The sequence below is a fragment of the Lepidochelys olivacea genome (assembly GCF_965140295.1).
Source record: "Lepidochelys olivacea isolate rLepOli2 genome assembly, chromosome: 22".
NCBI lineage: Eukaryota > Metazoa > Chordata > Testudines > Cheloniidae > Lepidochelys > Lepidochelys olivacea.
Window position 1 is genome coordinate 14,619,583 of NC_140432.1, and position 15,324 is coordinate 14,634,906.

The 15,324-nt window shown below is 49.6% G+C and overlaps 1 protein-coding gene across 3 annotated transcripts in view; it reads right to left on the reverse strand.

Moving 5' to 3' along the window:
• The window catches only part of GRIK4 (glutamate ionotropic receptor kainate type subunit 4), a 303,965-nt gene extending 290,464 nt beyond the window's left edge, over window positions 1-13,501 (reverse strand). For all 3 annotated transcript variants that reach the window (XM_084611846.1, XM_084611848.1, XM_084611845.1), the window contains exon 1: window positions 13,367-13,501. The gene's annotated coding sequence lies outside the window, so the exon portion shown is untranslated. The remainder of the gene's footprint in view (window positions 1-13,366) is intronic.
• Window positions 13,502-15,324: the final 1,823 nt, after the last annotated feature.

Sequence of the window (15,324 nt, forward strand, 5' to 3'; positions counted from 1 at the left end):
TGACTGGATAAGCAGCAGCTCAATGGACTAGCTTGCAAAATATGTCTTCAGACAATTCTTAAAATGCAGATTAATTAGCTAACAGACCAGAACAAGATATTTTTCACAGAGTTTTTAATGATCTGTTACATAAACAAATATCCAGACAGTTTTGTTTACATTTGTATTGGCTGCAACCTTCTTCAATAAGCAAGCAGTGACTGAGAAGATTAAAATCTTGTTTAATGCTTGCCAGGAATTATAACACACAGGCACGTCAGCCCAGTTCACAGAAAACCAGCTCTCTCCAGAGCCCATCATCAAACTTCTACTGCCACAGGATTCTCACCCTAGGCTATGTTTCCAGATTTGAAATCTGAGCCCTCACCATGTGTTGATAAAGGCCTATCTTTTGATGTTTAATTAGACTGCTAATATTCAACTAGCATCTCAGTCAGCCCCCATTGAAGTGGACAGGGCATGTCAGATCTCAGAGCTAGGGTTTCAAGCTCTCTGCAACCTCAGGCAAACATCACTTGCGTCAGTTACGCTTGGGTCACATTTTGAAGGTTTTCACAGATTTTTAAGGGCAGAAGGGACCTTCACCGTTATGATCTCCTGTATAACCCCAGGTCAGAGAACCTCACCCAGCAGTTCCTGCATCAAGTCCAGAACTTTTGATTGAATTATAGCAGATCTTTTAGAAAGAGATCCAGCTTTGATTTAAAGACTGCAAGGGATGGAGAATCCACCGTATTCCCTATGTAAACTCTGCCAATGGATAATTACTTTCACTGTTAAAAATGTGTGCCTTATTACCGGCCTGAATTTGTCTAGCTTCAGCTTCCAGCCATGGGTCTTTTTATGCCTTTGTCTTTTCACTTTTCTTTTCAGCAGGCAAAGCTCCAATAAAACATTAACATATTCACTTGCACATACTTATTACTTAGTCAGGATCAAGTTAATATTCAGAAGAACCTGACTAAAGATTCTGGCTTGCTGGCTAGGGAGCCCTCCTCCTCCAAGTACACTAAAAAGGATACACCTACCTAGCCTCTTTTTGATGCTTCTCTTGTGTATGTCTCGGTCCATTACAAGGACAGGCCATATTTATGCCTTTCTCTGCTAGATTAAAGAGCAGTTTACTCTCACAACCAGTGCAACGTGGGTGTAAAATGCTCTTTTTCTAACCTGGTTGTGTTTCACTCCAGCTTTCCACTAGTGTAAATGAGAATGCAAGGTCGAGGACAATGATGAATTAGGCCCCCCACACAGGCTCTCTGGAACAAGCGACCAGCTTGTGCAATGGGAAGAACAGGAATAAGGAGGGAGCACGACAGGAACTCCTGTAGAGCCAGGACCCAGGAACTATAGAGTTGTAATCTGAGCTCTGCCATCAGCTCAGTGAATTGCTCTAGGTAAGTCACTTAAAGCATTGCTCTACCATCGAAAGAGACTATGGCTCCTCCTTAGCCATCTTGGGTGAAATTCATCCCAACACAGAGAGCCAGCACAAGGCGTTGGTGACCTGTGATAGACAGGAGGTCAGATTGATGATCTGGTGGTCCCTTCTGACCATAAGCTCCATGAGTCTATGTGAATCCTCCTTTAACTCTCAAACCAGGGTGTAAGTGGGACGCTGGTGATGCTTTCTGAACGGGGGAGTGAGGCCGGTCAAAAAATTTCCATTCGAATTTTTGTTTTTCTTTTTGCAGAATGGTCCGTTTTCCTCCAAAAATTTGAACTGTTCATTGGAAAAGCAAAAATTCTTTGGTTTTCAACAAAAGGTTGCAATTTTCTGTGGAAGGGAAATGAGCTTGTAGAGGGGTGAATATTACCTCTCACGTAAGAGCTGCTGCGTTTAGTGCTAAAACTGAGTGTTTATCATGACAGAACCAGCACAACCCTGGGAGAGAACGCTTACCAGCAATGGGGCTCGAACCAAATGGACACAGGACAAGGCTACAGGGCTGGCAGCATGTCGGAGGGAGGGGGGAGAGATCAAAAACCCAGCAACATCTTTTTACTTGTAAACTGAGCAAATTTGTTCTGGAGTTATCGAGACACCACTCAACTGGTCTATTTTACACAGGCGTTTCCCAGAGTAGGATTATATTTTAATCACTCTGTGCCTCACCTGTCGAGGGGCTAATATCTCGGACCTATCCGCCTTACAGGGGAGTTGTGAAAATTCCTTAGTTAAGGTTTGTACAGGGCTTTGAAGTTCTGAAGCTTGGAATAAACACCGAGGTCAACATATAATGATTTTGGATTTCTTGGTTCCCAAACTTTACAGACCTTGGTGGCTCATTTTCAGAGGTGCTGAGCACCTGCATGTCCCACTGAGACTGGAGTTCTCACTGCTTAGTGTCACAGTTTTGAGGAAACTGAAGCTCTGAACCGCTCTGCGGTCTGCTTGAAAACAAGCAACAAAAGGTCTACACGTATACTTAAGCTTACCAGAGGTCCCTCAGTCTTTCCTCTGGGGACCCTGACCCTTCAGCAGGGTCTGCCTCTCTTGGTTAACAGTCCATGTCAGTTTGCTGGACCAAAATGAGGGGTCCCCATTAAGCATTTGACCCTGGGCCTTTATATCACCAGCTCTTTGCTTCCTGGATCTCTTGACTCTGGTTTCAACCAGTCTATGAAATTCATCCCAGCAGGTGCTCCTTCTCTGGAGCTGTTTACCTATCCCATGGATGATAAGCAGTAATTACTGACCGTTAATTCTAGTTTCTGGACGGAGCTCAGCAACCCCCTCAACCAGCCAGCATACAGACCGTGGCTCACAGAGATACAGGTAGCATTTACCCAGATAACATTTATGCAGCGGCTTCGATAGTCTCCAGATACGCTGGCGTTCACCACATCTGTCACACTGAGCACCTCTGAAAATCAGGCCCAGCTAGGGTAGCCATTCCCAGGATTCGGGTTTTTGTTTTGTTTTGTTTTTAAGACAGCTGTCCCAGGAAATCTGCAAGGCTGCTCAGTACACGCTGCCAGCTCATCAATTTTATGGACTCAGGGTCACCCCAGATATCCTGGGTCTTTTGCACATCAGTGGTGGCAACCTAGGCCCATGACAGTTTAGGCTGGGCACCCCAAAATTCCACAAAAAATGGAGATGTAAGGGCCAGAGGCTCCCCTCCTTTGCCCCAGTGTCAGTCTGGAGTGACTTCCCCGACATAAATGGTGTGCGAGACGCATCCATCTGTAAGTATTCCTCACGATGATGAATGGACCGATCCATTTGCTTCCTGTTGTTTCTTGATGCCAAATCCCATGACAATGACAGGACGGAAAAGCCACCTTTGAAAAGCAGTAAAATCCTCACTGAACTGTGGTGAATGCCCAAGCAACCGTGGGTGGGAAATCTGTATTATGATGACTTTCTGCTCAAGGGGGGGCCGAAACCTTGCATGACTCGTTTGTGCCTGGAATGAATTTTTGCAGACTCGTTGTAAACCTTTGAGAAGCAGGGTTTATAAGGTTACAGCAGCAGTTCCATTAACTCTAGCCTGGCTAGGGACTGCCAATGTGATATACGCTCCCTATTTATGCATAGAGACATACGTATGAAATGAAGTCAAGACAAAGCTTTTTTGCTTTATTTCCACATCACTGTGCTGGATGCTAAGCTAACCAAATACACTAAAAAGGGAGGAAAGATGGAAGAGGGGGGAAAAGTGTATGTCTGGCTCTTTCCCTCATGAAGGATGCAAATCAATTCCGCAGACTTTAAAGCAGCTTGATTTCAGTAGAGATGCAAATCCCCGCATGCTGGATGGCTCACTGGGTGCTCAGTTGAGACATGGGCTGGAAATTACATTATGCAGCTGCTTCTTTGCAGAATAAGCCTTGCAACTCCAACCCATCACCTGGCCGGGATCTGATATGGGGATTTGCAGCTGAGCAGGAGAAAAAAAAAATGTAAAAGCTGTATAAATCCCCCATGTTTCTGGAGATAAAGCATTATCTTCGGAACCATTTAGGGGAGCAGTCCCAAGAGTCTCCTCTTAAACACACATCTGGTTGTCCTGTTCACTGCTTCAGAGGACTCACCTGTTGGCTTTCTGCACCATTACCTCTCCTCCCCTGCAAGCTTCACACTATGCAGAAACCAAGGTTGGGAGTGAACACTGGAAAAGACATGTGGGATTTGTCATACTACTGTCAACTCCCTAAGTACTAACAGAGCACCCCATCAAGCACAGCATCCTGATTCTTGCAGTGCCAAGTCTCTGCTGTGCCAGAGGAAACCCTCTGGTGCTCCTCAGCCATGTATCGACCTGTCTGCAACGCTGTAGGTGGTCTTTGGGTGGGGAATTCCCTTCCTAATACCTAGGGCAACCACAGAGCTCAACGTTCTTTACTGTAGAGAGATCCATTTTTTTGGCTAAAACTTTTCTCTTTTCCCTGGGAAAAAACACAGATTCAGCATCACCGAAAGGTTTCAGCGAATTGTTCATATATTTATAAAAAGAATAAAAGATCGGAAAAGTCAAAACGTTGCAACATTTTTTTAAAGGTTTTGATTTTTCGGTCCAACACGACTTCGGTTGAAAATTTCCTTCCGTTTGATTTAAAAGATTAAAAACACTTGAAATCAAACCAAAACTTTGGCATACGTATTCTTCTTCATCGTTTTGGGTCACCAAAAATTTTTCGGTTTGGGCCAACCGGAACTTTTCTTTTCTTTTGTTTTCTTTTTTGAACTACCAGAGAACCAAAAACAAAGAACGGTCGTTTGCATGGTTCTACTCTTTACCAAGGAAGAGATGATGGATGGGGAAACTGAGGCACAGGAAGGCGACGTGACTTGCCCTAAGTCAGCCAGCAGGCCATTGGCAGAGCCACAAACAGAACCCACATTTCCTGACTTCTAATCCAGTGCTCTATTCACTAGATGCTACTGTCTCCCCCCTTTACTGCTGTCCTCTAGGCTTTGTTAATATCTGCTCTGCCCCCGGTTATCAAGATTAGCTCAGATGAGGCCATCTGCTGCAAGGTCAGAATCTCTTTCCATGCTAACTTTCTTTCACAGTGCTCCCACACAGTCTATTTGCCTTTTAAACTACGACTGCATGCAGAACAGGTTATCTTCCGATTGTTCCTATGTCTCTCTGTTCCTCGGAAGATCCCACAGATTCACAGCCTGCCTGCCTCCGGGAGAGAAGATTCAGACTGCTTTTTCCAGCGTGCATTACTTTGCACATTTATTCCAGTTAAATCCCAGCTGCCAGCGTGCTGACCAATCCCCTGATGTGCTTCTATCTAGCGGCTGTGCCTCTGAAATCTCCTCAGCGTTTAGTAACCAAAGCGAGTTCTTTCCAACAGCAAAATTGTCTCCTACCCCATCTCTGGTCCACTTCCTCCTCCGAATCATTAAACATAATAAACAGCTCCAGTGTCTATGCAAGGACCCCGCTCCCACCCACCAATAACCTCTTTGCCCTCTGAGCAGCAGCCTCCCATTACAGCTTCATTTTCTGTTACTTACCTAGTTAAACCACCACCAGACTTTGCCCCTTAACCTGTGGTTATTTATTTGCCCCACTCTATTATTTATCTCCTTTAATAGTCTCTTATGAAGGACATAATGGAAAGCTGGATGAAAATCCAAATAAATTGTGTCAATTGGGTCATCATCAGCTCTCCTGTTTCATTAACTTGCCCCGTAATCTCTACCAGGTTAAAGGGACAGATTTCCGCCCTTGTCCATGTTGGTTTGACTGTGCAGGTTCGGCAGATCCAAGTATTTGAGCCTTCATTAGACTGTCAGTTGCCATGGAACAGAAATGAGATTCACTGGGCTAATTTCCTGGAACTTCTGTTTTTATTTTACTTTTTAAAGGCATCACGGGCCAAAGTCATCCCTGCTGCAATGCCATTGGCTCCATGGAGCCGATCCCCACAACAGTATCCTTCTAGCCTCAGGAAGAATTGCCACTTTCAAGTTAATACCGCAGAGCCATGTTAATATCTCTGCTATTTCACACTTTATTTCCCACAGAGCCCTCAGATGAACCATCAGGGTCCTGCTGATTTACAGCACCCAAGTTTCTCAAGTCGCTCCATTACTTCCTCTTTAGAGAGCTCACCTAGCTGTTAATTTCCTGTGAATGGGAATTTCTCCAGCATCCAGATGCAAAGGAATCCTTGTACTTCCCCTCCACCCACCTCCTCCCTTCATTTTCCTCTTCCATTGTTCCTTGCACAAACTTTTGCCCCTAGGGGCTACAGTCACCTTTGCAGCCTTTTAATGTATTCCCCGAATTTTGTATTAGTCTCCTCCATACCACTGCATATATAGGGCCAGATCTGCAGCTGGTTTCAACTGACTTAGCTGCACTGATGTTGTCATTTGATCTGGTCCATACTCTTACCTCTCTTCACCATTGGCATTGCCCTTGCACTCCAGTCTACGGTCTTCAGGCGAGCTTTCTACTCTACGAGAATGCCTTTTTCGAGGCCTAATAAACTGGCCCACTTGTGGCAGAGTAACTAGCTAATAAGACAGGCTTCAGAGTAGCAGCGGTGTTAGTCTGTATTCTCAAAAAGAAAAGGAGGACGTGTGGCACCCTAGAGACTAACAAATGTATTTGAGCATAAGTTTTCTGTAGCTCACGAAAGCTTATGCTCAAATAAATCTGTTAGTCTCTAAGCTGCCACAAGTACTCCTTTTCTTTTAGCTAATAAGAGAGGGACTGCAGGTCAGGACTCCTACATCCAATCTGATTTTACCTCTCTCACTGGCTCGCTTCCCTTGAATAAGTCACTTCACCTCTCTGTGCTCCCATTTCACTGTGTGTAAAAAGGGGAGAAAGACACTCACCCTCTTTTGTAAATTACTTTGCAAGGAGTGCAGGGAAAGTACCACAGCGATGCTCAGTGTTCTTCATGCCAACTCTGCAGCTTTCTATTTGCCTGTGGGTTTTTTTTTGTTCTCTGACATCTACAAAGCTTCAGTACCTCGACTGCCACGTCCCTAAATAACTCTTTGGGCTGCTTGTGGGAGGCTTAACATTGGTCTGTTTCTCCACTTTTCCCATCAGCCTCCAGTCAACCAATTTCCTCAACATTTTCAAACTGCCCTTTTATAGTTTGCCATCATTGCTTTATCCCTAAGGGAGTCACTCACGATTACATAAAATACAATCGTGCCATGGTCACTCGCCAACAGAGCTGCTAAATCCACATTCTTGTCTATTACAAGAAGCTAAATCAAGAGTTACCATAGGTACCAAAACAGGCTGCTCTAAAAAGCAGCTGTTTATTAATGCCATAAATTGTTCCTCCAATCCAGGCCCAACATACCAGACAGTGTGTTAATATTGGGGTAGTTAAAACTGTTAATTAGGTTCCATCAGATTTTGAAACTTTTCACCTATATGAACACACCAAGTTCTTTATTGTTCTGAGCTGATCCCCAATGCTGCACTCCTAGAATTATATTAATATTTCCACTAACAGGGACTTATAACCAAATAAATTGGACTCCGTGGCCTCCTCTGCACAGGAATAACCTTACGATAGTATCTGGAGTCTGTTTTCTGAATACAGAAATTCCCCATTCGGATAACTGAGTTTCCCATTCCCTTCAGCAAGGAATCACCAATATTCCACAGATTTCTCTCAACCCACTGAGTCTAGGAGATACCAGTTATGCTGTTCTTAGACAAGAATTACAGTTGCTCCCCAGTTGAAGCTCTGGGTTAGCATAGACAGCTGAACATTTTGTGAGAAGCCCCCAGCATGGAATGGAGGCACTTCTGAAAAGGCTAATGTAGGGGCTTACGGCCTTCTATCTAGCAGCTTAAGAAAGCTGGGGTGCGATTTTTATATGTGCTCAGCACTCACAACTCCAGCTTAGGTCAATGGGAGAGGAAGGTGCTCAGCACCTCTTGCGAATCAGCCCTTTGGCTTTCAGGACTTTGTTCCCCTATCAAACCAGGATACACCATAACCAGCAGTCCCACACACACAACCCAGCACTCGCTCTTGCATTCATGGGATCCAACTGCCAAAGGCAGCTGCTCTCTTGCGGTTCTTTTGTCACTAGGGGATAAGAAGAGAGGCAAGGATTCTGGGAAAACAACCTGAGAAGCAGGGCAGTCTTGCAGTTAAGGCACAGAGGACTAGGACTTGAGAGACTCAAGTTCAACCTGCAGATCTGCCAGACTCACTGTGTAACCTCATTCTTTCTGCCATCTGTAACATGGGGATCACAACACGCTCTCACCCCTTGTCTGTTTAGGGTGAATGCTCTTTGAGGCAGGACTCTATGTACAGACCCCGCACAGTGGGGCCCTAATTTTGGTTGAGGCCTCTGGATGCTACTGCATTACTAATCAGCAAGTCAAGAAGTCCATTACACAGACATTAGACAATGAACATCACTTCTCCTCCCACTTCCATACCTCCTTCTCGGGTGCCCACTAAGCCCAGAATGACCTCCCTTCCAATGGTTAAAGTAAATTGAAAGCAGAGCGGGAGCACGACCCCTCTGGACTGGGGAGATAGGCCCACTTCCACTCCCCCTTGCCTGCAGCCCTCCTCCATTCTATCCCACCCTCTCTGCTTTCAAATCCCATCTCAAAATCCACCCCCTTTCACTAAGGTCAATGCAGGATAGGGGGTTAACGGTGTTCAGTGCCTCACAGGATAGGGCTCCATTTAAGCCTCTCGCCTTATTAGTAACATGCTCATTTAAATATTATTTTTAATTAACAGTTTGCCTTTCAACTGGCTTCCCCTATATTTTAATCAGCCTATTTTATCCATTTCTTATCCAAGTAAATTCTCCTCTTTACTTCAGTCCTTAATGCTAACTGATTCAGTGCAGTGGGGGAGGTTTAGATTGGATATTAGGAAAAACTTTTTCACTAAGAGGGTGGTGAAACACTGGAATGCGTTACCTAGGGAGGTGGTAGAATCTCCTTCCTTAGAGGTTTTTAAGGTCAGGCTTGACAAAGCCCTGGCTGGGATGATTTAACTGGGAATTGGTCCTGCTTTGAGCAGGGGGTTGGACTAGATGACCTTCTGGGGTCCCTTCCAACCCTGATATTCTATGATTCTATGATTCTAAATGTGTATTTACTCCTCTTCCCTACTTTCTCACCTCTGTCACTTTCAGCTCCTTCTCTTTCTACTTTCTCATTTTCTCTCCTTCCCATTTCTTCACTGACAGGAGGACCCATCCCCAACCCAGGCAATCTCTTTCCACCCCCAAGGAGCCAACATTCATTGTGGGTTCCTGACACAAACTTCCAACTTTCCATCAAGCCAGAGGAATTGGATGCCCTTCCTGCTTCTCAATTCTTCTGGCCCTTAACCATTCAGAAAGCAGTTTTTCCCCCCAGGTAAGGACCGTTCAGCAACTGGACTGAAACATCCCTTGTGATTCCAAAGGGACAGAACTTGGCTGGAATGGACATAGCAAAGAGGCTACTGGACAAGGACTGACCCTGTGGTTCTTCCTCCCAGACTAATACAGCCTAGAGTCAACAAATGGGATCTTCCCATAATCCTGGCTGATTCTTAACTCAGTAGGTAATTGCTCACCTACTGCTCTATTAGAGGGTTACGTAATCAGTATGCACATGGGATTGTGCAGATGGGATCTCTTGACACACTTTAGTATATAGATAACAAAGTTGTTCCAAGGCGGTAATATGTACAACTGCCTGGATCCTCCTTTGATGAGCTCTCTGAAGACCAACTCCCTTAAATTATCCACCACTCTCCTACCAATCACCAAATGTTTTTTGGCTTCTGGGTATTTAGGTTCACATGACTATGAGTGACATACACAGCTCAGTTTTTCTTCACACAGACATTGGTAAAGAAAATCTTCAGCAAGAAACATCCAGTCAACAGTAATGAAGTCATTCCTAAGCGCTGCAGCACACATGCTGAAATCCCAGCACACAGCAAGACTTTACAGGTGGCCTGTCCTCTGGATGAGAGGAAATTTTGCTGGACAGATCACCCCCTGGTCATCAGGTGCATCTCCCTCCCTTCCAATCCCCAACCGAGGAGCTGGAATTGGCATTTCCCTGATCTCAGCCTGTGGCTCATTATTTTGAAGATTTTCAACCTTTCATGGAACCTGCCTCTAAAAATGGAAGTGGTGGAGAGGATCTGTATTAGGAGCGAGTACGCAAAGGGTTAACAGACTACATTTTAAAACATCTCTCTCCAAGGATTTCATGCAATTCATTTTGTGCTGCTGAAAGGTTCCAAATGGACAATGTACGCCCACTTTATCTCCAGAACGGAGGAGGCTCTGACAGTGCAATTTTCCTCCATGCCAGCACTAACTTTAGTAGTCTGGTCTCCATGGCCCATTCATCCACTGCTTTCTTCCAGGGGTACTAATTTATGTCCGGTCTGGTGATGTAAAAGCCTGTCCGCCAGGAAATAGATTAAGTCAAACAATTCTTTTCACACACACCACCAAACAGCACTTTGGCAGTTTTCAGTCATTATTAATCTGGACTGGATTTGAACCAGCGGCCTGCAGGCGAAAGGTTCAGTAGCTCATTACCTCTCTTCCCAGCCAGCCAGTTCCTCTAAAATACAACAGTTACACTAACATGCATATGTTAAAACGGTCTTATGTCAAGAAAGCTTTTAAAGTATCCTGCCTTGGCACTGCAGGAGACTAGCTGCAGATTCATCTAACAAAGCCCTTTTCTATTCCTATGTGAAATGTAGCAAAAGAAAAGCCCCGGCACAAAAATAGCAAGTCTTGTTACCAGCAGCCTCCTACCTGCACACACATGCCTTGGTGGCTAAGGGATTTGGCTCCTGCTAGTGGTTCGAAAAGGAGAATTCTGCAGCAGGTTGTGGGTATTAGGCACCAGTTCCTGCTGGAAGTAAGAATAGAAGGCTCTCCCCTGCTAGCTAGCCACAGCAAGATATAGACACTAGGTACTGGCTCCTGAAGCATTTGGAAGAGGAGACTGTCCTGCTACAACAAGATATAGGCACTTAGCAACTACTTCCTGCTGGAGGCTAGAAGGGGCAATTCTAGCCTGGATGCTGTTGCTGCAGGACGTGGGCATTGGCTCCTGCTGGAGGCTGGAAAGGGACGGGACATTGCCCTGGATGCTACTGCAACAAGACCTGGGCATTGTACACTGCCTCCTGCTAGAGGCCTGGAGGCAAAGCACAGCTCCCGTACGCCCAGGCAATAGCTCCTCAACAGGAAATGAGCAAAGTGCTGAAAATTAAACAAGCCCAGACTGAGTAATGTGTGCATATTAGATTAACTCTCCTGAGGGTCGCGACCTTGAGGAATGAATCCTGCCAGTTTGGGAAAATAATAAACCTGATTAATGATGAGCAATGCGCAGCATCTACAGCAAACATCCTCCCCCCCTCCCTCCGCCCAAAAGGCTCCCGTTCAGAGTTGCAGGACATGCTTGAGATGAAGCATCTCTGTTACGGCAGAATAAAGCTGGGCCTAGGGAGGCTTTTGGAATACCTCTGCACCTTGCAAAGCTACACTATTAACAAGGGGCTGCACAAGGATTACTCCTGCATTCCCAGGTAACCTTCTCACACACGGAGAATGAGGTATCCCAGATGGAAATCATGGACAAACTCACCCCTGGTGTAACTCCATTGAATCCAGTGAGGTGACATTATGGATTAGTTTGACCCCATCTTCCTAACCCAAAGACACTGGGAAAATAGTCATCTAAAGGTATTTACAAAAACACCAGTGCCTGCAATCTCTGGGCACTAAAATAGCCACTTCCAACTACCTGGTAAGCATCCACCTCAGCCAGCTCTGCTCCTGGACTCTGTGAAACTACCATGCGCTTCCCACGATATCAGGAAAGTGAAGTCATGTCAAGGTAACCCACAGGAATTGGGCTCTGTGCTTTATTCCTGCTCTCCTCAGGTTTCAGCTTTGCTGAAGGCTAGGGTACAGAGCTCAGTTATTTACAACTCTTGATATGCTAAAGTATTGTGATCACAAATAATCTGTTGCCATGGCTGGTGGGAGAGTCCTTGACTAATAGATGGTATAATGGATAACAATGTAGTTGGGAAGCATTCATGCAATGGTACATTTCTGTTGGTTAAATCTTTTAAAAACAGTTTAGATTGTGAAGTCATTACAAGTCCACACAGGATGCCAGAGTCCTACAGGGGCGGGAAAGAGAGCTCTCCTGGCCACCCCTTCTCCAGGAAATATAGATCAGGACATTTTCAGGAGCCCTGCCATGGAGACGGTGTCAGGAGGTGTCCCACTGCTCACAACCCCCAGGTCAGCCACAGAGGAAGGGTGGTTGCTCAGAGAAATAGATGCCACTTGAAAGACTCTTCATAAGTGACCATGAATTTCTAGCCTGCCGTGCCATCCCTCCATCCATCTTTCCCTCACCCACCAGCTGCCATGCCTCCATCCCATTCCTCCGTTCACTATTTACTTCTCCAACCACACCACCCACCACCACTGCATCTTCTTCTTCTCCTTCCAAAACTCCCTCCCACCCCATCCTTCTCTCTTCCACCTATTCATTTCTCTCTCTCCCCACTCCAGGCCCCCTTCATCCTTCAACCCCATCCCTCTCCAGAACATCCTCCCAGCCCCGCCTCTCCCCTATAGCATCACGTCCCGGGGGGGGGGGGGTATCTTCCACAGTATCTATTTGTATTAACAGGTAATTTTTTAAACATTTTTTATGATCATTAGGAAAGATCTGGTGGAAATCGGAGTCATTTCAAACACTCCACAGACCTACCCCCTGGGGGAGTTCAGCGCCTGCTTCTCACCTCCCCAGCCATGGCACAGCCAGCTCCTGCAGTCCAACCTCTTCCAAAAAGACGATCACACAACTGGACCCAGTTTTCCGTCTCCCCTTCCTCCCTTCCACCCCCCGCCCCCCATCCTCTTCTCCCAGCTAATCCAGGGACCCTGGAGTTGCTTCTTCATTTCTTAGCCACCATCCCCCTCCCGGGTAGATTCTGATGCGGACTCCCTCTCCCCCAGTTACCCTCTCCCCCAGTTACCCTCCCCTCCTCCCCCCGGCGACTGGGCCCCCGGGGATGATCCTGAACCCCAGGGCAAAAGGTGGCCCCGATGCAGCGGGCACTGGGGATGAAGAGGGCAAGGGGGGTGGGGGACCCGAGAGGAGGCGCTGGGCAACAAAGGGGTCCGAGTGGGCGAGGGCGTAGGGCTCCAGCGGGCTCCGGGCAGGGCGCAGGCTGGATGGGGCGCAAGGAGGCAGAGCCCGGGAGAGGAACCGGGCGGGGACGAAGGTGTCTCTCCCCTGGAAGCGGCTGCAGGAGCCCGGGGCTGGGCGCGGGGCTGGGGCTGGCCGAGCCGAGCCGCATCGCGGGGGCCCCGCAGCGGCGGCCGGTCTCCTACCTGAGCGGCTCCCCGGGGCTCCGGGCTGGGCAGCCGGCGGGAGCCGGGGCTTTTCCCGCAGACTCGGCGTGATCCGGCGGCAGCACCAGCGGAGAGCCCGTGTCCGGCAGCACCGGGGAGGAGCGGAGGGAACAGGGGGGGCCCCCGGTGGAGACCGGGGGAACTGCACGGAGCCGGGGGGGTGCAGTGCCGGGGAGCTCGGCAGGGGCTGCTGTACCCGGGGAAAGGGGGGCAATTGGCGGGGGGGGGTTGCAGTATCCGGAAGAAGGGGGGCTTCGGTGCACCCCCCCACCGAGGGGGACACCGGGGTGCAGTACTGGGAGGGGGGACGGTGGGGGTGCAGTACCGGGGGGCTCGGCGGGGGGGGTGCAGAACCCAGGGCAGGGGACACAGCGGGGGTTGCGGTACCGGGAGGAGGGAGGGTGCAGTACCCGGGGGGAGGGGCACGGCGGGGGGTGCGGTACCGGGAGGAGGGGGGGTGTGGCAGGGGGTGCAGTACGGGAGGAGGGGGCACGGCGGGGGGGGCAGTACAGGGAGGAGGAAGGGTGCAGTACCCTGGGAGGGGGCACGGCGGGGGAGAGCAGTATCGGGGGGGGTGCAGTACCCGGGGGGGAGGGGTACGGCGGGGGGGCAGTACCGGGAGGAGGGGGGGCGCAGTACCCTGGGAGGGGGCACGACGGGCGGGAGCCCTACCGGCAGGGTGAGTGCAGTACCGGGGGGAGGGGTACGGCGGGGGGGGGGCAGTACCGGGAGGAGGAACACAGCAGGGGTGCAGTACCGGGGCGGAGGAGCACGGTGGTGGGAGGGGGGGCAGTATCCTGGGAGGGGGCACGGCGGGGGGGGCAGTTCCCGGGGCGGAGGGGCACGGCGGCGGAGTACCGGGAGGAGGAGCACGGCAGGGGTGCAGTACCCGAGGGGGGAGGGGGCACGGCAGGGGGGGGCAGTACCCTGGGAGGGGTACCGCAGGGATGCACGACCCGGGAGGAGGGGCACGGCGGGGGGGGCAGTACCGGGAGGAGGGGGGCAGTACCCTGGGAGGGGCACGGCGGGAGGGGCAGGACCGGGAAGAGGGGCAGTACCCGGGGGGGAGGGGCACGGCGGGGGGCAATTCCGGGGCGGGAGGGGCACCGGGGGCAGTACCCGGTGGCGCGGGGGCAGCACGGAGCGCGCTCGGCCAGGGGAGCCCCCGTGCCCCGCTGCAGCCTTGCCCCGCGCGGGGGCCAGGAGTCGCCTCTGGAGAGGGGAGCGGGGGCCCCCTGCTGGAGCCAGGAGCCCGGCTGGGAAAGGTGGGTGAGGCCGCGGGGAGAGGGGAGCGGGGGAAGCCGGCTAGGACCCGAGGCAGCAGGGGCGAGCAGCGGGGCCCCCAGCGGAAGGATGCCCCGGTTCTCCGGGCAGGTTGTCTTAGGGAAATGGCCCCTGTAAAGAAGAACAAAAACCCGTGGCCTCGCTTTTCTAAAACGACCCGTGGCTCGGGAGGCCGGCTTGAGAGCCCTTGGAGGGGCCCGGCTTCGAGAAGTGTTGAGCCCCCACCCTGAGAAATCAGCACCCCTGGCCCAGGGGGCCGGAGCTGGGCAGCCCCCAGTAGTAACTGCTGTGGAGCCTTTGGGCTGGTATGTTGCAAACGATCGGATTTCCTGCCGGGCCACTGTTTCCTTCCCTCCCGCTGGAGGGGAGGGCTGGCGCTTTGGACACGACCGGCTTAAATGCCTTTGCTCACAGCCCCCCAAATCTTAACCTTCAAGGTGAACATCTCCCCGTCCCAGCACACAGTGCTGGGAAGCCATGGGGCATTTCCACCCAAGGCAAAAACAATTCTTTCACCAATTGCTTGTCAGTAATACAGGCAGAGCAGATAGGAGTGGGCAGAAGGGCGGCTTCTCTTACTGTAAAACAACCAAAAAAAACCAAAAAACCTGGTATCAGCCCCCAGCTCTGTAGTAACGCTGCTGTAAACAGCA